We start from the raw sequence: 26,218 nt of genomic DNA on the forward strand, positions 1-26,218 counted from the left end.
TACCATTACATAATAGAAAGGTCAACCTTAAAATACTTTGCACATGTCTCAAGATAAGATATGAACATTGACTTCATGATCTAGATTAATTACATAATTTAGCTCAAACTAAGAATCAATCATAGAGAAACTCGTTCAAAGAAGCAACCATGAATTAGTAAATACTAGGCTCACTTAGCACATGAAGGAACACTTGGCCAACATTGGATAAGTCATCCAATATAAGATAGATATATTAAATCAATAGCTATAATAAGCCAACAAATATTAAACAACTTTGTAGCAAGGGCAACTCAATAACCACTAGAACTCAACATTAACTAGTAGAATGAACAAAGATGAGAAGGGTAGAAAGACAACCCAAGATGCTCATGTATCACTCAAGGAGATCAAAGGAAATAAGTGTCCAGTTTTTGTATTGGTCCTAGTCTAAAAGATAAAGTGCAAGAGGGTGTTGAAAACTAGATTTTGAAATAGTCCAAATAAAAAATTGAAGGCACAAGTTTGAAGGTGGAAGGAGAAGGAAAGAAGGAACCAAAGATAGAGGAAGGAGTCAAATGAATTCTAGATACATACAAAGGAGCTATAACTGATGGAATGCCAAGAAGCCTACCTCCTGTGAGAGAAATCATTTATTCATAGATCTTATAGAAAGTTTGACATTAACCAAAAAAGTTGAATACAAGTTAAAACCACAAGAAAATAGAGGGAAAGATGAATTCAAGAGTTTCTTGAAACTAGTTTGATTGGAAAAATCCTAAGCCCATGTGTAGGACTTGCAGTACTAGAACCAAAGAAAGAAAGAAATTTGAGACTTTGCACAGATTCAAGAGCACTCAACAAAATCAACATAAGGTATAGATTTCCAATGTCTAAGATAGAAGGTTTTCTTTACTTTTTGATGCAGGAGCATCTTGGGTGTAAGAGAAATCATGCATCACCCAAAAAAATTTCCTTTTAGTTGTTTTAATAAGGGTTGTCTTAATGCAAAGTTGTTGTGTTTGGAGGCTCACTACTTAGTAAGTTAGTCATACAAGCTCAAAATTGTTTTAATTCAGAGGTGAAGGTTCATTTTAGTTATATCAATTTTTCAGTGGATTTGCATGGCCAAATTATATGTATTTGTGAAGTAATTATAGATTTTTGGTGTGTAATTTTTGGTATAAAAACTTTAGTCTTAGCTTTGAAGGCCTTTTAGGCCTAAAAACTCAATGGATGGACACTTGCACCAATCCAAGCCTATTAGGTCAGGAGCTGAGGTTTTTGAAGTCATTATAATGGCCATTTGGAGCTATGTTTTGAGAGTTATGGTCTTCCAAATTTGGGCTACCCAAAACTTCTAAAATGAATGTCAAAAGTGTATTTGGTCAACTCTATATGTATTGTTAGGATCTGTTGGTCCTAGGTATTAAGTTTGAGTGTCTAGAAGCTTCTTAGGTGGCATAAAATTGCCTATTTAAGAAAGGCTCAAACATTATCTAAGATAGCTCTAGGAAATAGTTCATGGGTTTGTCTTGCAGGATACTGTAATGAAGGTGCCCATGTGGGTTAGCATATTGTAGTTTTTAATTCTATAATTTTGCATTTGTGGTGATATTAAGAAGCCTATATTTTGTTCTCACAATTTCTATTGTTTCATTATTTCTATTATGTGTTTATGGTATTAAGGCAAGCACCCTTCATCATTTTTTGGGTAAGGCAAGATGTTTCTCAAAAACTAATTTAAAAACTAGGTTCATCAAATGAGAATTAGACCAGGGGATGAATGGAAAACTACATTCAAAACAAATGGGGAATTATATGAGTGATTCCATTTGGATTGTCTAATTCTCCTAGTACATTTATGAGGCTCATGAATGAGATTTGCAAGGACTTCATAGGAAATTTTTTTATAATCTATCTAGATGACATTTTAGTGTTTGGAAATATAAAGGAGGAGCATTTGTGACACCTAGACATAGTACTAAGAAGGCTATAGGAGGATAGGCTAATGATTAATTTGGAGAAGTATGATTTTTTTGCAAGATGAGTTCACATACCTTAGATTTGTGGTATAAAAAGGAAAACTCAAGATGGATCAAGATAAGTTAAGTGCCATACTTTCTTGGCCAACTCCTAAGACTATTGCAGCAATTAGAAGATTTCATAGTTTAGCAACTTTTGATTGGAAGTTTATTAGGAATTCCATCTTGATTTGTACATCTATTTTGAATACTATCAAAGGAAGACAAAGGTGTAGATTTGTATGGACAAAAGAAGAAAATGAAGCCTTTGAACTTCTTAAGAAGAAAGTAACTCAAAAACTAGTCCTTGCATTTCTTGATTTTAGTAAATTTTTCCAAATAGAATTTAATGTTAGCCACATAGAAATAGGAGGTGTTCTTAGCAAAGAGTGTAAACCAATAGCTTTCTTTAGTGAAAAAATCAATGAAGCTAAACATAGGTATTCTTCTTTTGATTTGGATATGTCTGTTGTTTTCCAAACCCTCAAGAAATGGAGACACTACTTGTTTCCCAAAGAATTCATTGTTTACTAGGATAACTAGGCCCTTAGTTTCATCAATAGCCAAGAAAATATATTCATAGGCACATGAAATGGGTGGAAACACTGTAAATTTTTACTTTTTCCATCAACCATAAAAAGGGAATTTCAAATAATTGTGTTGATGCATTAAGTAGAAGAGATTTAAGCATCTCATAAATTCAATTTTAAACAAGAGGAATTTCAGGTTTGAAGAATATGTATTATGATTATGACAATGATTTCAAAGAAATTTATCAAGCATGTACTAACTTGGATGATAGGTACAATCATCAGTATTCTATTTTTTTAATTCAAGAGGGTTTATTATTCAAAGGTGGACAACTTTGTATACCAAAATTCTCAATGAGAGATAACATCATACAAGAAAAGTATAGTGGGGCATTATATGGTCATTCTAGATTGGACAAAACCTTGGATTCGGTTCATAGATATTACTATTGGGATTAAATTCTTTGAATTGTACATAGAAGAGTAGGGTAGAGTAATGTGTTTTGAAATTTCTATTTCCTACTAGTTTAAATATGTAGTCACACAATGTAATTATATGTTCTAGGTGGACATATTCATGTGTTCATCAAGAATCATATGGAAAAGGTTGTAAATGCTCATAGGGTTATGGTTGAGCTAAGCTTGGTATCCTTCAAGACTGGATGGTTATATATTTTGACAAATATATGTTGTGATATTTGAATTTCTACATCAAATTTCATGGTCAATGTTTGTCCATAATAAAATGTCAAGACATTTACATAAGGTTGTGATTCATGTTAGGAATTAGTTTGGAATCTTTTTGGATGGTCTGATTCTAATCTATATCTACGGTTTGCATGAGGGATTTAACAAACTTGACGATGGGATTCAAATATGTATGAGAGAGTATAGTCAATTTGATTAAGTTTATTGTAGCAAGTGTAAATTTCTCTATAGGAAGTTGGGTAGTCTCCCATTATTGTCTTACATGTTAATTGTATTAAGAAATGAGTTTCAAAGTTGGGATGAAATATTCAGAATTGTTTATCCTTATGGTGCATGAGTTCCTTGAAGTGAACTTTTTGAGTAATTTCTTTATCCAAAGTTTTCAAAGGTTGAGGCTCTATATCAAACCCTCCCTCCCCCCCTGCCCCCTCTCAGTTATTATAATCATTCTAACGTAAGGAATGTATTTTTAAAAAAAGGTACATTTAACAGAAAAACCTTTACTACTTTAGAGAAGTTGGAGATTGTTCTCACACACTTATGTATACCTACAAGATAATAATTATCTATGGTGAGAGGTATTTTATTCTTTTCATTGATGATTTCACTAGGATGATGTGGGTTTCTTTCTTAAAAGAGAAATTTAAAACATTCGGCAAATTCAAGATATTTAAGGAAAAAGTTGAGAATGAATCAGGATTGAGTATAAAATGTTTAAGGTTTGATAGAGGTGGAGAATTTATTTCTAATAAATTCAATTCATTTTGTGAGGAACATGGTATTCATAGAAAAAATTTAACACCTAAAACACTACAACATAATGGCATAGTAGAAAGAAGAAACAAAATAGTTAGTGCGGTAGCAAGATCGATGTTACTTGAAGATAAAGTATCATGAGTACATTAGAGAGATGCAGTTAATACTATAATATACACCATGAACAAAGTTTAGTTTAGATAAGGAACATGTAAGTCACCTTATGGTCATTGGTTTAGTCATACACCTATTGTTAAGAATCAAAAAATTTGGAAGAAAATGTTATATTAAAAGAGATTATGAAATAAGGAAATTTAATCCTAGAAGTAATGAAGGCATATTTTCTTGGATATTCAATTAAGAGTATTATATATGTTATAACTTGAGAATGAAGAAACTTGTTGAAAGTGAAAATGTTAGAATTGATGAAAGACTTAAGTTATAAGAAAGAATCGTTGAGTATGATTCAAATTAGGGAAGCACAATTCAAATATTAGTTCAAAATCAATGTGTACAACACAAGATATTCTTTTAGGTTGATGATGGAATTCAAGTTCATATTGAAGAACCTAGAGAAGAACATATAACACCTAAGTATGTTTCTAGAAAGCACCCTGATGAACAAATTATTGGTGATGCAAGCATATGAGTATGAACAAGAAGAAAGGTAAGAGATGAAATTTGTTCGATTTCAAATATTGAACCTAAGAGTATTGATAAAGTATGCAAAGATGAATCTTGGATCAATTCTATGAAGGAAGAAGTTGATTAGATAGAAAATAAGAAGACATGGAAATTAGTCCCTAGGCCTAAAGATAAAAATTCTATACAAACAAAATGACTATTCAGGAACAAAATGAATGAGAAAGGAGAAGTTAAGGAAAATAAAAAGTCTACTATGTAAAGGCTATTCACAATAGGAAGGTATTGACTTTGAAGAAACCTTTGCCCTATTAGTAAGATTAGAGGTAGTAAAATTATTTTTGACTAATACATCTAAAAAAAATTCCAACTATATCAGATGCATGTTAAGTCAACCTTTTTCAATGAAAAACTTGAAGAAAAAGTCTACAGTGAGCAACATAATGAATTTCCATTGATAGAAGAGAAGGACATGGTGCAAGTTAAAAAAAACATTGTATGGAATAAAGATAACCCTTAGAGATTGGTATGCAAGGTTGGGAAACACTTGTTAAGTTTGGATTTTAAGAAAGGTAATGCACAAATAATTAATACTTAGAGTTAATTCTAATGACTTGGTAATTATTTAAGTATTTATGAATGATGTTATTTTTTGATAAAATGATGAGGTGAGCAATATTTTTTTTTGATGAAACGAAAATTGAATTAGAGATGTGTAAGATTGGTGAAATGAAATACTTAACAAGATTGCAAACAACTCAAACAAAAGATGATATCTTTATTTCTCAAACTAAGTACCTTAAAGAATGGTTGGTAAGATTTGGAATAGAAAATTTCAAACCAAATGGAACACCTATGGTTACAAGATTCAAGTTGAATAACAATGACAATTCACCTAGTACAATGAAAGAAAAAATATAGATCAATAATTGGTGGTTTACAATATTTGACTAATACAAGACCCAATAATGCCAGTGTAATTAGAATTATAGAAAGGTATAAATTAGATCCTAGGTGAAAACATTTGGCAATAGTAAAAAGGATATTCAAATATTTGAAGGTAACATTAGAATGTGTCTTATGGTATGAAAGATCTAATGATTTTACATTGTGTTCATATACTGGTGGTGATTGGGCAGGAAATATAGATGATAAGAAAAACACAAGTGAAGGTCAATTTTTCCTTGGAGAAAGTTTAGTATCATGGTTGAGCAAGAAACAAGATTGTATTTATTAATCTACAACATAAGCATATTATGTAGTAGAAATAAGCAAGTGTAATCAGATAATATGGATAAAACATATGCTAGAGGATATTGGTATTACATTTTCTAAACCTACTATAATGCATTGTGACAATACAAGTATAATTAATATGTCAAAGAATTCAATTTTATATTTTAAGACTAAGCATATTGCAATTAAGTATCATGTTTTCAAAGAGAAATACATTGAGAAGGAAATATGATTAGAGCATGTGAGTAAAAAAGAGAAGGTAGAAGATATATTCACAAAACCATTAGCTAAAGAATCCTTTGTGTACCTCATAGGTATGCTTGGAGTAAGTGCCCCACCTTGTACAGAGTAATTGATGTAGATTGCATCAATCTAGTGTATAACATATTTATGCACCTAGATGTGATGCTTGGTATTCCTCCGGAGGGGGAGTTTTCACATTGAACAAAGCTAATCTTAGAGCTCTTATGTATTTAATTTTTTTCATAATAGTGTTTGTTGGAACTTGACATGTTTTTGGTTGCAGATTGGCTAGATCTAATGTAGGTACTTTGATGAAGATCATCATCAAAGGATGATAATTTTAGAAGATTAGTTAATAGTTTGACATATTGGCACTTTTTCCATTGATGCCAAAGTGAGAGTGCAATATATCAATAAAAAAAGAGAACACCTATGGAGAAGATTCACATAGAACTACATCAAAATTTAAGGCCATGTATATTGAGGATATATAGAAATGATATTAAGTTGTTAATAGGATACATGGTTACTTTTGGATTGATAATTTTTCATCATATGTTGTCATCAATGCCAGAGGGAGAGATTGTTAGGAATTGAGCTCTTTGTTGGAACTTGGATGAGTATATGTTATGTTGTATTGATGTCTAATTTTATCACTAATGACAACATATATTTGTATGCTTATGAAAAACACGAATTCTATATGTCATAGGTTGATTATCAGTACAATAAAGTTACTTGGTGATAGTATTTCATATGTGGGCTTAGATTTGTGCAAGAGAATAATTATAGTTATCATTTATGTGTTTTTTGCTTGTCTATGTTGAGTTATGGATGAGTTACAACTTATTTGATGAAGGCTAGTAGCAAACCAATTTATATGAAATAATGATAGAGATGGTAGCATTTTTGTTATATCTTATTTGCAAGAAAGAACTAATGTTAGCAAGATTGGAATATTATAGAAGACTTCTTTGTGTGTATGTTCAAGAACTAGAATTATTTGGGCTATCCTAGAAAGGTCAATGTTGTGTAACATGTAGCGTAGTTATTGGTAGCTGATTATGTTGAGGAAGCATATATTTTATCATTGTAAAATGTAATATTTTTGTTGTAATGTATGAGAACCTTATTATAATATTTGTAATAATTCTTATGAAGGAATGTATGCCTTAGCATGGACCTATGTAATTAAATATATATTAGGAAAGCTCTAAAAAGATGACCTAATTAATTATTTTTAAAGGGTAGAAATAAAATATATTTTCATTGGTTGGGTATCATTATATATGCATGTATGTGATCAATTGATGTGGATGTGGGATTATATGTTGGATGATCAAAGTAGAGTAGTGTTGATGTTGGATGTTTCAGGTGATCTTCAAAGGAACTATTTTGGCATGCAAGTTGTAGATCAATCAATTTATTATTTGTGATATGTTATCATGAAGGTTAATATTTAACACTTGCTAGAGAATTTAGGTAGTAGATCTACATGTTTCCTCTCAACCCTTAATAGTGTTGAAACCTGCAAACAAGGGTTCAATGTCTCCTAAAAAGGATTTATCATCTAACATGGACTTTTGTACTAAGTGCATTGTATTTTCTTCCTAATAGAGTCACATCCTTTCACAAGGAACTTATATATTACTAAATAATCTTGTGGGTTCCATCCCCACCAAGGTTTTCCCTCTGATCAAGGGTTCTCCTAGTCAACAAATCATTATGTTATGGTGTATGGTTTCTTATTGTTGTGTTTCATTATTTTAATTGTTGGAGATCAGAATTACAATTTTGCTTTTAATTATAGTTGGCCACAACTTATTACCCTCCTCTCCCCCTTCACCTCTCAATTGTGTGTGAACTTTCTTCTTGACACTTTTCTATAACTCTACACTCTAGATCCCCTCAAGTGATTAAGGTTTCTTCTAAGAAAGGACCACAAGCTCTTATACTAATTTTTAGGAATAACTATTGGAACTCTTTAGAATAAGTGAGAGTGGGTTTGAATCGTTTATTAAAGGTCTAGATATACAAATAAAACTTTTTATAGCTTTGTGAACCCATATCCATAAAACCTTACTATGCATGCATCCATTAGATCATATAATGCTTAAACTTTGTAGGTTACAGTCATAGGTCAAAACAAATTTGTATAAATTTAAACATGAGACGTAATAGATTCAATAACACATTTGATACATGGATTTTATGTGGAAACCCAATTTGGGAAAAACCACAAATAACATGCTACTAATTCTCACTCTTCTAAAGTGATGCCCTTTGAAAGGCCAACCTTGTTAAAGGGTACAATAAACACTGTTAAATGTGACCTAGTTAGAGGATTTAAATCAACCTGTTAGGAGTGAGCCTTGTTAGAGGACTTTAGATCATTCTCTTGGAATTTCACTTGGTTAAAGGATTTATAAATGACTATTTACTCAACCTTAATCCAAAGGATTTTCCCTACTAATACAATGATTAGAAATTAACAGTAAGGCTTGATTTGATAACAAATTACAACTCATTTGCAAATTATAGATCTATGTTTTAGTCCTTCATTCTACTTGGATTTTACACACTTTAGCTATGATATCATGTTCACTCTTCAAACATTCATACTCTTCAGTCTTCTTTCTTTTTTTTCCAATAGCAATATCTTATGTTTGGTCACTGAATGAACCAATACCCTATACTCCTTGTCTTCCTTAGGTTTTCACACATGATAACTGCTAACCCAAAGTTTCCCTCTCACCAAAAAATCAAATTCAAATAATGATCTATTTGGTCACCTAGGGCCCTCATGAAATTTTTTAACATTGGTCATATCTCTCATTTCATCTTATGCCTTGTAATATCTTAAGTCATGATCATGCAATTCATATGGTTGCAATCAGTTGAGTACTGACTAAGGTCAAGATGTTGAGAGTGCATTTTACTTTGAATTTTTCTGATCGCATGGTTATATTGACATGCTATGGTTTACGTTGTGATGACATGATAAAGGAAAATCTTGAATATTTCAAGACATATCATGCACCATTGGATTATCTAGATCTACGGCTAGTGCATGATCTCTGTGAATCAAGAAATGGTTAAGGTTTAAGTTGTGAAGTAGCAATTTTCTTGTTTCACTTGATAGCATGGGTTAGATAGTAACATCAATTTAAAGCTATGATGGTGTGTACATGGTCTAACCATAACTTTCGCAAGGTCATGCTGATTAGTAAGGAAGGTCAAGTGTAGATTGTGATGTTGCGATGATCAATGGTTATAGTTTTGCAAGTAGTAATAATTATTAATAAAAGGTAACAGCCAGGTTGTGATCATGGGTGATTAAACATAAGGCATAAGGAATAACCCCTGATAGGGTGGCACAAAGGTGAGAAATGTTTGGTCTACATAGTAGGGTTTAATGGTTAAACCTTAGTTGACCAAGGGTTGTCATCAAGTTTGAAGTTGATGGTAGCAGAAGAAATTCCTTGAATGATGAATCTGATCTTTTCTAATCTCCTACAATTGTTCTCATTGATCCCTAGGCTTGATAAATGAAAAAGAAATACTCCACCACCATTTTTTGATCCATTTATTCAATCAAAGATTAAATTACCATCATTCCTAACCTCTCAAAGATCTATTTGGTGAAGAAGTGATCCTTTCATGCATAAATTTACTCAATGGCTAGATCTTTTCATCTTTATAGTAACTATCCTCTAGAGATTTTATTGTAGTGGTTGACTTTGTCTCATGAGGGAAGTCATCTAAGTTATGGTTGCACTATAAAGGTAGATGTTATACTCTTTCTTAGGGTTGGACCTTCTCTATTTCTCTAGTACTACTTTGGCATGCTACTCTAAAATTCCCTTTTGCCTCTGAGCTATATGACTTTCTGCCTTATCTCTTTTAATTGCCATCATATTGTTGAAAAATGTTTGCATCTCTTCAACATGCTAAAAATATTTGTAATCTACATTCTTTGTATCTCTTTGGCCTATGAATAATAAGAAGTGAAGCATTTTCATTATGTTATTCATATGGTTGTCTGATCTTTGTGTAGTTTACATGATTAAAGTAAAGTTTAAATCCATATATCTTTAGACCATCATAATAATAGCACCATGTATGTATTGGTAGAGACTAGTCTAGATACCCTATTTTGGTGCATCACCTCTTTAGAAAAGACTAGGGAGTTTCTTTCATGTATTCCTTCTCCCTTTTCTCTTCAAGAATAGTTTCAAAGAATCCTAATAGTAGAGGAAGTCAGCCTTCTCTAGAGATTCAACCTCATAGTTCAAGTCCCACAACTTGGAGGTTATTTCCATGTTTCACAAGGTTGTCCTTAGGTAAGACTTTGGACAAGGGTGCAAGCTTTTGTAACAATAGTTTTTGGCATGCCTGATGGGACTCATATATTTTAATACTCCAAAGCTCACTAGCATCCCAAAAAGATTCTTGTTTATGCTAATGAGATAGTATTATCTTCAATATAAAGCCTAGAGAGGTTTGTTGTGTATATGAGCAATGTTAGTATGCTAATAGAAACCAAATTTAAATAAAGCTTCTACAAACTAAACAAAATTCATAAACTTCAAGATAGACTAAGATGAGCTCTCTCAATAAGAAGCTCTCTTGTTGAGTGGCTTTGTCTAAATAGATAGGATGTATGCTCAAGCTTATGCTTCAAAAAGGGCTTCAAATGGAGTTGGAATTTGGGTGTGAGTGTATGGTTTTGATGTAAAATGGCTTCTTAAAATGGCATTATGACTTTACTTCATGGATTGTGTTGTTTTGCAAAGGGGAACGATCCAATTTATAGGTAAGAGGCTTGAGGGATTGAGGGCTAAGATGCAAGGATGGGAAAAAGCTCATGAAGGGCTCAAATTGCATGAGAGGAGAGCACATGGATTGTGCTTCCTTATAGCTAATTAGGGAGTGACACATGTCACAGGGTGAGAGGATGGAAGAAAGGGGAAGGATGAGTCAACAAAGGAGGCTCAAGGGATAAAATCTTCATAAAGACCCTCATAATGGCTTGTAAGAGCAATAAAAGGGCTTGGAAGAGTCATTTATGACCTAGTGGGCTTCATAAAGTTTTATGGTTGAGATATTTTTAAGGAGATGAGAGGAATTTTGACTTGGGCTTGATTAGGAAGGTTTTAATCTTTCTTAGGATTGTGCAAATGATTATAGGATGGATTAGGATGGTTTAGAATTAGCTTAGGGATAGGAAAGTAGATGGCATTTAATGAGGGTGGGTGAAGGAGGAGATATTTGTTAACTTTGGCTTGGGTTAGTAAGTTTTAACCCATGTTTAGGGAATGTGACAAGGTTAGGAGGGGATTAGGATTAGGTTTAAAGACATCTTCTAGAAGAGTCTAGACTTTGGATGAGGATAAAGACTTTCTAGAATAGTCTAGAATTTCCTAGGATGAGGATGAAGACTTTCTAGAAGAGTCTAGAACTTCTTAGGATGAGGATAAATTAGATTTTTAGGAAATAAATAAAGTTTTATTTATTTCAAGGGTTTGGGTTGAGGAGATATTTATTAAAACTTTTTAAATAAATATGAGATTTAATATTTAATCTTAATTAAATATTTTGAGTTGGGATTAGGGGTAGGAAATGATGGGATTAGCCTTTAATCAAAATTAAAGAAGGATTAGAAGATTTTGGAAGAGGTTAGTGGTCTTAAGGAAATTGGCCAAGTTTTGGGCAAAAAATAAATTTTTTATTTATTTTGGGTTTTTTGGTCAAAATAAGGAAATAATGTTTAAATAAGATTTAAACATTTTTGGGAGGGATTCCTTAATTAAATATTTTTAATTAAGATAAAGGGATTTAATGGCATAAAAATAAATAATTTAATTAAATAATTAATTAATTAATAAATGATGATGTCATCAGGAATTTTTTAGAAAATAAAAATACTTTATTTTCTAAAGGTTTTTAGGTGTCTACATTTTTCCCCTCTTTGATGTGATGCCGCAAGTGGCATGGCATCAAAGATAAGAAAATAAGATGCCCAAGGCTAGAGCAGAAGAGGAGAGAATGGACTGCAAGATGCCCCCTCAAGAAGGTGGCGGGGAGAGAAAGCAAGGCTCAATGACTTCTTGAAAAGTACAAGAATCTAAGATGAGCAAGAAGACTCAGATGGTCAAAGCGAAGAGGTTTGGTTAGCTCAAACTCTCACTACAGAAGAATGATAAAGGGAGAATCATAGGCACAAGAGGAAGCAAGCTTAAGATCTCAGGGATTGTAGAGGATGAAGGAGCGGAGCACTATAAAAGGAATCTAGGATGGGGAGATAGATGAGGGGATTAAAAAGCTAATGCAACAGGATTTCAAAGAGTAAGATTGGCAGAATATGGGTTTTGAACATCCCTAGGACTAGGATTGTGGATCTCGAAAGATGAAGCTTGGTGGATTGATTTGGATTGGTGGATCCCTAAGACTAGGATTGTGGATCCCTAAAGCTAAAGGTGAGGAGTGACTCAAAGAGATACTGATGCATAAGTTGGGGTAGGAGAGACAGATGTTGGATATGGATGAGGGATAATGGAGATGAAGGAAAACCATTGAAGCTTTTTGAGCAGGGGGATACTTCAAAGAGAAGTACCACCATGTAGTTGAGCACTAGATTTGCTATAGCACTATTGGTTAATTGCCAAGTTTACCAAGAACATCAAGGCTGTGTCACCAACCATCCAGATGACTGACAGATTGACTCAAAACAAACACACAAGGATTGCCCCAACATCACACATGAAACCCGGAGGAAATAGTGTTGAACTGACACTAGGTAACTCACAAGAAAAAAAGAAACAAACGAAAGACTTGATCAAAACTGTATGCTTAGAGTGCCCCATTCGTAGCATACCATGATATGGAAGATCGTGGCAATGTTGAGGAGGGAACAAAAAGATTGTTTGGAAAAGATACTTCAAGACCCAAAAGGGAAGATTCCAAATCAAAAGAAAGTGAAAATCCAAAAGAGAAACATTTACCAATGAGATGGGTAGGACGAGGTACTAATGGACCAAGATTAGACATGAGGAAAGCTATATCCTACAAGGATCTATCGAAGAGCACCTAAGTTGATGGATCTAGATGAGTGATGCATCTGGCAAGCTAAACTAAGAAGGATAACACTTTGGTGATAGGAGATCTAGCTAAAGGATGTATTGGAATAGCTAACCAAGGCTTGTACGATGTGTGCAAGATGCTGATCAAGGAGGAATTGACACAAAAACTGGATAGATACAATGGTACTAAGCTAAAGAGGATGTACAAGCTGACGGACCAAGATATTTATAGGCTGAAGCTAACCAAAATAGTTACAAGTAGGCAAAAGCTCAAGATGATAGGATAGCGGGATGGTTCAATGTTGAGCAAGATGTGAAAGCTAAGGGTGGGGTGATAGCAAAAGATATGGATTTGGTAGGATGTATCCAATGATGATGAGATATTTTGTGACCAAGGATAGCTAGAGGAGCAGGATGAGATGGCTGGATAGGATGGTAGATAACTAGGATTATGATGGATATAAAGAGATGACATTGGGTTTGCATGAGGATAGCCTAGAGCTAGATACCAATGACAAGGTAGGATGGACAAGACAAGATCTCCAAGGAATATAGTGCCCCCAATCAGAAGATAACATGTGGAAGGAGGTCTTATGATGGATGTGATAGGATTGAAGCTAGGATGGAAAAAGTTGAAGGGGCTAGGGAGATGGATGATAGTTGGGATGGTTGGCTGAAGCTGCAGGAGATAAGTGGATGGTGTGAGATGGAAGATGGAGGGTGGAGGATAGGTGGATAGATTGGAAGATGGAGTTGGATGTCAAGAGATGACCAAAAGCATGAGGGTGATAGGCTAAGCTGGGGATGGCGAGATTACGCATGACACTTGTTTGCCAAGTTTTCATCATGGTACTTGTCCAAGGCGCTTGAATTGCCAAGTTTTCAACAGTGGATGCTTTATTTTTCTTTATTTTTTTTGACATTTTGACTTTGGACTTAGCTGGAATGATTTTGGCTTTCTTCAGCTATTTTGCCTTTTTTTGGGATTTTTCACTAGCTGTTGGAATGTTCAATTTTGTTGCTAGCTATTGGTACACCAGATGTGTAATTTATGCAATAGATTGGATTAGATGTGATTGATGGTAGGAGATGGAAGGATGAAAAGGTTGGAAAGGAGCATGAGATGGGGATGCTTGCAAGAGCAACATTAGCACATGTTGGGACGAGTGTGAAAAGAGCATATGGGGGATAGATGGTAGATGCGGGCGTGATGGAGGATTTGTGGAAGCATGCTTGGGGATATAGGCACCCAAGATGGAGTTAGGAGATGGGGGACATGAGTCACTGGATGGAGGATTAGCAATGGTGGATGCCATTATGCATTGGGTTTCAACTTTTTTCTTTGGGATCCACATGGTTTTGGATTTTTTTTTCATAGGCTTTTGCATTGTTTTGCATTCTTTGATTGGATTTTGCCTTTTTGGAGTATGTTTTTTAGAATAGACATATGATTGCCTAGGATGTGGATTTTTAGCTTTATGCATTTTGAAGTTGACATTCACATTATTGAGGTAAGCTTTGGGAAGATGGTTATGAGAAGCTTTGCAAGATGGAGAGGATATGTAGGAGCTTATATTGGGAGGATGATGATGGATGATGTGCCTCGATATGTGCCTTTGCTGATCTTGCATAGGAATGGAGGGAATAGGATTTGAATGATGGCTGATAGGAGGATGGAGGATGGTAAATTTTGGGACACAGGGACCCAAAATGGATTTAGCGGATGAGGGGGGGATATGGTAGGTTGTTTTAGGTTGAAAAGATGGTGGAGGGGGGATGACATAAGATTTCTTGAAGGAGTGATGGGAGGCTGGCATGGGGGGTTTGGAGATAGGCTTGGTTTGGGGGTGTGGTGTACCAACACCTTTAGATGGTGAGCCTTTGGATACATATCCAAGACCATGAAATCCTAGATTTTTTTGTGCAATAATAGGCTTTCTGATTCCTTGCTCTTGTGGTCTTAAACCTTGACCTTGATAATACCATTGATTAAGCATTTGAACTAGCTGAGGATACTTTTTGCTTGCAAAAAATGGTGGAAGTGCATTATCTGATGTACTGCAATAGGGAGATACTATTCTTAATTCTTCTGCTGAGAGGAGGCCACTATGGATGAAGGTAAGTGAACCAAGAGGGTATATTATAGATGGTGAAATAGCTTGGATAGGTGGTAAGATGGAAGCATGGAGTGGAGGAGATGGTAGGATAGGATCTTGATTTAGCTGATGGGATGAAAAGATATCCTGCAGTAGAGGAGGTATGGGTTGAGGTTTTGGAGATGGAGGGGATAGTGACTGCACTATGGATGGAAGACATGGTACGATGATATCTTTGTTTATGCTTTGGGGGATGTCAACATGCTTTTGGGCAGGATCTTGATAGGATTGGTTTGGAGTGGATGGTGTGATAGGAGGTGAAGGGATGGACTCTTCAAGGGCAACGGATGGATAGATGGGAGATTTAGTAGTGGAGATGGGTGATTAGAAGATGGATGCATAAGGTTCATTATGGGAGATTTGGAAAATGCTTGGAGGTGATGTGGATAGGATTTGGAGGGTTTTGACAAATGGTAAGATTTTGATGCTTGCGGGAAGTGGAAGGATTTTAAGCAATTTGATGGATGGTATGGGGATGATAGCTGTGGGAGATGGAGGTGATATTATAGATGGGGAAGCTTCATTACTGACTACTTCACATGGTTGGATTAGATGACATGGCTTATCGACTATTGGAGGTGACTTTTCTTGTATTTCCTCTAGGAGATTCCTTGGAGACTCGTGTGTCAGAGGTGGAGGTGGATTGACATGAATAGCTAGTGTGATGGGGGTGGAAGATTGGAAGCTTGGTTGATTGGGTGATGGAGGAGAAGCTGGGATATCAAATGGCATGACTAGATAGTTTGGAATAACTCTTGGATTTTGGGGGATGGTTGGCAGAAGGCCTCTAAGACTCTCAAGATACCCATCATAATCAACAAGATTTTCATCATCATTGGAATAGGATGTAGCGGGAGAAAGGACAATACAACCAAACACATCATGATAGATTTTGGATTTCATGTTTTGATGATGAGTTGGATGGGGATGGGGTCTTGCATATGGATGAACATGGATGCTCATGGTTGGATTTGGATTAAGCAAAGATTTTGGATTAGATGATGAAAGATTTCTTAGGGAGAGTCAAAGCTGCATGACAGACCTAAGGAGGATTGGATGGAGTTTTTTGGCTTTCCTATGGATGGAAGACTTCAAGGGCATGCTGTCAAAAAGTGAGAGTTTTGCTTTCCTATGCGCTGGATTGGTGGAGATTGTGTCAACTTAAGGATAGACTAATGATCCTATGGGCATGACACGAGATTGACCACTTGTGGATCCCAACCTTTAGCTCAAGGTGATGAGGGATAACAAGTGACAAAGCTAGATTACCCTAGACAAAGCTCTCTCAAAGGGATAACCTTGGTGAGGTTGGTGGATTGGTCGGATTGATTGCCTAGCAAATTTTAGTAGAATGACAACAACTCTCTAAAGGCTTGGGTGTGATTTTGGATTGGGTTGCTAGCTAGCTGGGGGGGATGATTTCAAGAGGCTTTGGATTTGGGATTATTCTAAAGCAAGGAACTAGATAGATTAGGTTGCAGCGAGGGAGCTTGGATGATTTTCTAATGAGGCAGTGACTATGCTAAGTATGCCTTGAGCTGGGAGATTTTTGTTTTTTTGGGATTTTGACCAAAGTTGGCAAACATTCATTCAAAAGCTATGAAAAAACAAGCAGACAAAATTTTGGAGCAAGCACGTCAAACACACCAACATCCTAGGAAGCTTTCTACAAGGGTGAAATTTTTTATAGCTAGAGAGTCCTCAATATACGCAAGGTACGTGAGGCCCAAATCTGTAGATGAAACCAAAAAGATGTCACACAGCCGAGAGGAGCGGTAACCCACTTCTCCTCTTTCACTTCTCAAGGGTATAAAGTTCCTTGAGGCTTAGCCTAAGTGACAAAATCTTGATTCCAAGAGAGGTGTCTTTGGATTCACCTCCCAATTTTTATACTCCACCGAAAAGCTGGAGTTGAGGTCGTCCCAAGGGGTGATGAAATCCCCAAGTAGGCCTCCTAAAAAGTGTAAAACAAGACCACATACATGATCTTGGGCTTTAAAAGACACGTGTTTATTCCAATTGATAATTTAGATTTTGTAAGCTATGATTGAAGACACTTGTGATTATGGCATACAATGTTCATTCCAATTTGACAGCATTGTTAGCATAATGAAAGTCGAGAGATCGTCAACATAAGAAATGAAAGCATCATTGAAAATGCATCCAAACCATGCAATGTTCATTGATTGTTAGGCATTCAAGATTGAGTGTGAGTTTGTTTTAAGCCTGAAACAAAGATGTGTGAAACTCGATTGCCAAGCACGCGCCTGGAGGCCCTCCACATCAATAGTTGTTCAATTTTAGTGCCAAAACTTGAAGTGTGATCAATTTAATCTAGAGTTTTGGTCATTTAAGAATTTTGATAAAGTTAAAGGAAACGTTCAAAGACCAAGTGAGTGAGTTAGATTGTGGAACATTTAACACCTTTTTCAAGTAGACCCATCCCCATAAATGACACTGAGATTGCAACCAATGGTTGAATTGATGGGTGATTACAAAAGAGGTGAATCCAAGGAACTACTCAAATTGATTTTTGCAAATTTGTATTTAACTTAACAAGGTTTTTTAAATGTCTAAAAATCAAACTTTTCCTAAATTGCATGTGGAAAAGAGATTTGTTTTGTTCAATTTTAAAAGCTCCAAATGAAGTGTTTGATATTGCAATATTTAATTGATCCTTGGCATTCAAGATTGGATTTTTTTTTTCAATCATGCATTCAAGGAAAATTTGATTTTAATCCATGGCATTCAAGAGTGTGTTTAGCAACATGCATTCAAAGACAAGTGATTAAACATTCAAGTTTTTTCCTTTGAGCATTCAAGATTGAGATTTTGTGTGTTGTTTTAAGAACTTTGAAGTGCTTTGTTTTAACCTTAGATCATTCAAGATTGTTTTGGACTCAAAAGTGAAAATGACTCTTTGGACTTTGGTTTTCATTCAAGATTTTGTGTTCTAGTTTGCATATTTTAAGCCCAAAAATGATATTCCTAGATTGTTTTGATGCATGAAAAACATAAGAAACATTCAAGATTTTGCAACAAGACATTTGTTTGGAACAAATAACAAAGCTTTTAGGACAATTTTTGGCTACCATTTAGGACTCTTAGTTTTCATGAGATTTTTAAAAGAACTTTAAAATATTTGCAAATAAGGTTCATTTTATCCTTGATTGATGCTTTGAGTTTGATTTAGATTTTAGTGTGCACTTAGTGTTGATTTTGAACCTTTTGAAATGGAAACTTGAAGTTCCTTTTAAATTCCCAAAAATGAAGTGTTCCTAACTTTGCATGAATGCATCTAAAACCTTGATGTTGCAAGGATGCAAATGATTGGATTGGTTTAGTTTCACTTGTTAAACGGTTTTTTTTTTTTTTTTTGCAAATTTTTAGTTTTTTAATGGATTTAAGTATGATTTAGGGGTTCATTTTAAGCACTAAAAAGAAGTGTGTATGATTTTGCTTCCTTCAAAAAAAAAAAAAAAAAAAAAAATGGCCAAGATCTCCCACAAGAAGAAGAAGAAGAAGTAGATGGAATAAGAAGAATATAGACAAGAAGAGGAAGAAGAATTCCAAGTGTTTTGTCGACCTATAAGCTTGAAAAATCTGCAAACACTATGAGATAGACTATGAGTTCCTTTGTCTTCTTCATGCTCATGTGGACCTACAAAACCAATTTATACAATCCTATCAATCACAAAAATAAGCAAAATTAGCCAAAATTAGCAAATGACATACAAAACTTGACTAAAAAAGCTAATGAAGATGACCCATGCGGGGTCCCACCGGGCGTACCAAAATGTATATGAGCAATGTTAGTATGCTAATAGAAACAAAATTTAAATAAAGCTTCTACAAACTAAACAAAATTCATAAACTTCAAGATAGACTAAGATGAGCTCTCAATTAAGAATATGAGCCATTAATGGGCTCTCTCAATAAGAAGCTCTCTTGTTGAGTGGCTTTTTCTAAATAGATAGGATGTATGCTCAAGCTTATGCTTCAAAAAGGGCTTCAAATGGAGTTAGAATTTGGGTGTGAGTGTATGGTTTTGATGTAAAATGGCTTCTTAAAATGGCATTATGATTTTACTTCATGGATTGTGTTGTTTTGCAGAGGGCAAGGATCCAATTTATAGGCAAGAGGCTTTAGGGATTGAGTACTAAGATGCAAGGATGGGAAAAAGCTCATGGAGGGCTCAGATTGCATGAGAGGAGAGCACATGGATTGTGCTTCCTTACAGCCAATCAGGGAGTGACACATGTCACAGGGTGAGAGGATGGAGGAAAGGGGAAGGATGAGTCAACAAAGGAGGCTCAAGGGATAAAATCTTCATAAAGACCCTCATAATGGCTTGTAAGAGCAATAAAAGGGCTTGGAAGAGTCATTTATGGCCTAGTGGGCTTCATAAAATTTTATGGTTGAGATATTTTGAAGGAGATGAGAGGAATTTTGACTTGGGCTTGATTAGGAAGGTTTTAAGCTTGCTTAGGATTGTGCAAATGATTAGAGGATGGATTAGGATGGTTTAGGATTAGCTTAGGGATAGGCAAGTGGATGGCACTTAATGAGGGTGGGTGAAGGAGGAGATATTTGTTAACTTTGGCTTGGGTTAGTAAGTTTTAACCCATGTTTAGGGAATGTGACAAGGTTAGGAGGGGATTAGGATTAGGTTTAAAGACATCTTCTAGAAGATTCTAGACTTTGGATGAGGATAAAGACTTTCTAGAATAGTCTAGAATTTCCTAGGATGAGGATGGAGACTTTCTAGAAGAGTCTAGAACTTCTTAGGATGAGGATAAATTAGATTTTTAAGAAATAAATAAAGTTTTATTTATTTCAAGGGTTTGGGTTGAGGAGATATTTATTAAAACTTTTTTAATAAACATGAGGATTAATATTTAATCTTAATTAAATATTTTGAGTTGGGATTAGGGGTAGGAAATGATGGGATTAGCCTTTAATCAAAATTAAAGAAGGATTAGAAGATTTTGGAAGAGGTTAGTGGTCTTAAGGAAATTGGCCAAGTTTTGGGCAAAAAATAAATTTCTTATTTATTTTGGGTTTTTTGGTCAAAATAAGGAAATAATGTTTAAATAAGATTTAAACATTTTTGGGAGGGATTCCTTAATTAAATATTTTTAATTAAGATAAAGGGATTTAATGGCATAAAAATAAATAAATAAATTAAATAAATAATTAATTAATTAATGATGATGTCATCAGGAATTTTTCAAAAAATAAAAATACTTTATTTTCTAAAGGTTTTTAGGTGTCTACATGTTGTTCAGAAGTACTTGGTGACTCTAAACTTCAAATGTATCTGGCTTCTAGATCAAAGTTGCTATAATGCATGCCCAAGAGATACATAAGAACATTTTCCAGAGGTAAGTTCTAGTATCAAGAGCTTTCTCTTTCTAATCCAAGAAGAAAGGCTATAGTATCCTCATCACCAGTTAGGAGTGTGACATTAACGCATACCCCTTTAAGATCTATCTCCAGTCCTCTTGTTGTTAGGTCTCACCCTAGAATACCATCTATTCATATCAATAGAACACTTTCTTATATGGCTAGATCTCATGCTTTTTCCACCTTTAATGATGGTAGCCCCCTCCTATTAGCCCAAAGGCATGACATGGCAGTATTAGTTCTCAAAATTGTACTTGAGTTTATTGGTGAAACCTCCACATCCCCTATCAAACATATTCAAGAGGTATCTAATGTCTATAATATTCATGGCATCTCTAAGGATGATGTAGCAGTAAAACTTTTGGACACATCCTTGAAAGGGAAGGCATTACAATGGTATAAAGGTTTGCCTCACAACTTTATTACTAATTGGGATGGGTTAGGGGCAGCCTTATGCAAGCACTTTGAGGACAAAACTTACCACCTATCACTTTTAGAGAAACTAACAACTATCAAGAGGCCCCCCCATGAATGTATGATGGATTTTAATTATAGATTTTAGAAAATGTAGGATAAAGTACCTAATATATTAAATCCCTCTCCTGATAATGCATTCTTGTATTACCTAAGAGCCTTCAATAGTGATATTGCTACCACCTTGCAATCTATGGGAGGAGACACTTTACCAAATTCCTATGAGGTTTCCATAAGAGCAGAAAATATTTTGATACAGGGAGGGGAGTTAGCTCTAAGACCCCCAATGCCTTTCTTCCCTAACCTAACTAATCATTAGCCCACTATAACCCCTATTCATGTCTCCTCTATAAGTCAACCTCTTGTTGTAGTACCCATGACCTCTACATCCTCTAATAGAATTGATAGAATTGAGGCTATGATGCAAACATTGATGTGGAATGTAGATAGAATGATATTGTATCAAGAAAGAAAGATGGAGGAGAATAGTGTATTAGTATAGAAAATGGGAAATGAGTTGGTGACCATGAAGAGGGAAGAAGCTTAGAATAATAACCCTCTCCAACTCCAGAGTCAAGGTCCAATCCATGGTAGACCTCCAAATTAGAATCATAACCCCTACAATCAAAATAGACCTATCAATTACCTTCATAATTAGAATAGACCTATCGACCATCCCCAATCTTCAAACATGAATCTAAATAGGGCTTTTGTCTCTTACAACAACCTTGCAGAAGATCAAGATTTCTACCCTTCTTGTAACTACTCCTATGGATATTGCATGTATCAAAAGGCAAAATCTTACTTGGCTTTAACTATACTAGAGTGAGTGGTGGTACATAAACACAATGCTACTCAACCTATTCATACCTTTTAATAGGATGATTTTTCTTTTATGAATTTCCTAGTGGAAGAACATAGTAATGTAAACTAGGATTCCTATGCCTACAATACCAAGGGCAAGAAAAGAGCTATGGAAGAGATGTCACCTCAAACTCCTAATCAACCTTCCATATCAAGTGCAAAACCATGTGTACAAGTAGTTTCCCAACAACACAATGCAAATCTACCTACCGATGCTTCTCATTGACAAAGGAAAGGTGAAAGCAGAGATAATGTAAATAACCCACAGACTATCCCACCTCAAGAAGCTACTTCCAAGGTTCCCACCAGAACATCTAATCCTTATTTTAGTGTGGTAGAGTAGATGAGGAAGATGAATGCAAACATTTCTATGTGGGATGCTATAACTATTGTACCATCACAAAGAAGGCTACTACAAAAAGAGTTGGAAAGCATTGAACTCAGAGATCAGCCAACCAGTATGGAGAATGCCACAAGTTTGATACAACTATAAAAGGAGGTATAAATAAGAAAAAAGGTTAGACCTCCTCCATTTTATGTTTCTCTACTTATAGGAGATAAGCTAGTCCACAATTGTATAATTCATTCAGGGACCAATAGCTCAATAATGCCAAAGTGTGTTCCTAATACTTTAGAAATGAAATATGAATCCATTGTCAAAGTTGTGTTGCAACTTGATGGTAGTATTTTCAAGACCAAGGGAATCATTAGGAATGTTGAAATGGCCTTACATGCTTTTCTAGGTTGTACTGCAGTTCAGGATATATCAATTGCTAAAGTCAAGCCACATTTTTCCATTTTCCTATCAAGAGACTTCACTGCTCAAATAGGTGGTTACATATCTTTTGATTGGTCATATGTGTTTCTTAGAAATAGATATGGAACCAAGGCTCCAATTAAAGTAAAGCCATTAGCCCTTCTTAGAACAAGATATGGAACCAAGGCTCAAACTAAAGTAAAACCATTAGCCCTCCATCATATTGATACTCCTAATCCCATCTATATGAATTATACCATCCTAGAAATAGATGAAAATGATACAACAAATGAGCCTGCCACTTCCTTATCTAATACACCTAATTTCCTCTTGGATGAATGGGCCAATGCTTATTAGTTTGATTGAATATCAAAAACCTTAAAGACTAGCCTAGGCACGTATTGCATATCAAAAAGGATCCTCTGGTCCATAACTTGATGAAAGCCAAAGAAGATACACATAGGTTATGGAACATGTACTTTGATGGATCAAGAAATAAAAATGGGTCAGGGGTTCATGTAATCTTGGTTTCTCCTATATTAGAAAAGTATTATTTCTCATTTCGGCTTCAATTCAATTTTACTAATAATGTAGTTGAATATGAGGCTTTGGTTAAGGATCTCTTAATTTCTCATAAAAGAGGAATCCAAGTATTGAGTGTGTAATGTGATAGCAATTTGGTGATCAACTAGGTGAGGAATCAAAATGTCACTAAGAATAACTTTCTTAAATCTTAAAAACATATGGTATGGGATTTGATTGAAGATTTCAATGCATTTAATATGAAAAGCATTCTTAGAAAGGAAAATAGACATGCTGACAGACTTGCAGTAGTGGGTGCATCTCATGATGTCCCAGAAAGCCTTGAAGATAAGAAGAGATAGAAAATTAAAATGGTGGTTAGGCCCACTATTCCTAATAATGGTATCAATTGGCAGGTCTTTGAATCTAATGTACAAATTGTGAGTTTCTTGTAGAATGAAGCAAAATTCTCTAATAGAAATTAGTCAAGATTGCATGACAAATATGGTAATCAAATCATCAACCTCAGCTCCAACAAATTAGCTATGGGTCTTATTACCTTAGAGGCTATCTTCAACCTTGATGACCAAGTGAGGGAAAGAGGCATGAATCTTGCTAAAAACAAAGGAGACCATGTGCCAATCATAATTTCTAATGGAAGGATGCTAAACTTGGGGAAGGAATGTTCTGAAACTAAGCAAGAAATTTTTTTCCATCCATGTCAAGAATTTAATGATATATTTGCTTGAACATATGGTGATTTAAGGAGATTTGACCCAAGTTTGTTTCAACATACTATAGATCTAGTAGATAATGTCAAGCTTCTTAAGAAAAAATAAAGACTAGTAAATCCCAAGATTAAGCCCCTAATGAGAAATGAGCTCTCTAAATTAATTGAGGCCAATATCATTTTCCCGATCAATAACTCCTCTTGGGTGGAAAACCTTGTCCTTGTTAGGGAAAAGAATGGAGAGATTAGACTGTGCATAGAGTTTAAGGATTGTATCCAAGCCTCCATTTAACATCATCATCCTCTATCTTCTATGGAAAAAATATTGTCCAAGGTTAGTGGTTTAGAGAGATTCTCCTTCTTGGATGGATTCTTAGGTTATAATCAAGTGTTAGTCAAGAAGATTGATAGATATAAAACTACCTTCACCAACAAATGGGGTAACTATGCCTATAGTTTGGACTAACAAATGTAGGTGCTACATTTCAAAAGTCTATGGAGATGGCCTTTAAAAATATGATTGAGAGGTTTGTGTTAGTCTACCTTGATGATATTATAGTATACTCAAAGTATGTAGTAGAACATTTTGATCATCTTAGGCATGTATTTGTGAGATGTAGAGAGTATGAGGTATCCTTGAATCCAGGCAAGTGTGTCTTCACTACTAATAAAGGAAAATTATTGGGACATATTGTATTTAAAGAGGGTCTAACCATTGATCTAGAATGGATGAAGTCAATACTTGCCCTATCTCTTCCTAGTCACAAGAAAGGTCTATGAAATTTCCCTAGTAGAATAAATTTCTTGAGAATATTTATTCCTAACCTAGCTACAATGGTGAAACCTCTTACAACTATGCTAAAAAAGGATGTGGCCTTCTCATGCACCAAGGAAGGGAAAACAAGTTTTGAAGAGATCAAAGTAGCCATAGCTTTATCTCCTACTCTCACTTATCCAAATTTTGATAAGAATTTCATCCTTAATACCTTATGAGGTAAGTCAAATATTTTTGCTATTTTGACTCTGCTAAACAAGAAAAACAAGAGTAGCCTATTGCTTTTTTTAGTGAAGGATTTAAAGAATATGAAAATAAATATAGCTATGTAAAAAAGTAGGCCCTTGCAATTATAAGATCTTTGAAGAAATTTAGACACATGTTGTCTCATAACAAAGTCCACTTGGTGGTTCCTCATGCTAGTGTGAAGGATTTCTTGTTGAGTAAAAACATTAATGAGAAAAGAGTTGGTTGGATCACCAACATAATGGATTATGATATGGATATTAAGATTACCAAATTGATAAGGGTAAAAGGACTATGTGAATAGATGATCTCATCTTATGAGAATGTCTTGGTGTTGGCAGAAGAGTAAGAGGCAAGAAATGATAATCCAAGGAGTTGGATGGATGATATCAAGACCTTCTTAGCTAGGAATGGGTATCCTCAATGGTTGGCTAGAGCTAAGAGAAGTAATTTCAGATTGTAGTCTATTCCTTATGCTATAATTGATGGTGTTATTTTTAGGAAAGATTTCAATGGATCCCTGCTACAATGTGTTGATGTAGATCAAGTAGAGAGGATAGTTAAAGAACTTCATGATGGCCCTGATGATGGCCACTTTTTGGAAAGAACTACTACAATTAAAATTATGAGAGCTAACTACTACTAGCCATCCTTTTTCCATGATTGTCAAAAACATGTAAGGAAGTGTGAGAAGTGTGCTTTCTTCTCAAGTAAGTAGAAACTTACAGCTCTTCCACTTCATCCTATCTAGGCTAATCAACCTTTTTCCTAGTTAGGAATATATTTTATTGGTCATATCAATCCTCCTTCCAACTCTAGTCATCAATGGATTCTAGTTGCTACAGATTACTTTACAAGGTGGATAGAGGCAGTAGCACTAAAGGATGCCATAGAAAATTTAGTCATGGAATTCTTTGTTGGAATTGTAACTAGATTTTATGCCCCTTCAACTATTATTTCAGATAATGCTAAATCATTCATAGAAGCTCAAATTTGTATATGGACACTTGATCATGGTATTTACTTGAGCACATTCTCTAATTATTACCCTCAGGGTAATGGCTTGGCTAAATCATCCAATAAGAATT

The sequence above is a fragment of the Cupressus sempervirens genome, chromosome 3, assembly GCF_028749045.1.
Source record: "Cupressus sempervirens isolate cs-2001-9-10 chromosome 3, ASM2874904v1, whole genome shotgun sequence".
In the NCBI taxonomy this organism is placed as follows: domain Eukaryota; kingdom Viridiplantae; phylum Streptophyta; class Pinopsida; order Cupressales; family Cupressaceae; genus Cupressus; species Cupressus sempervirens.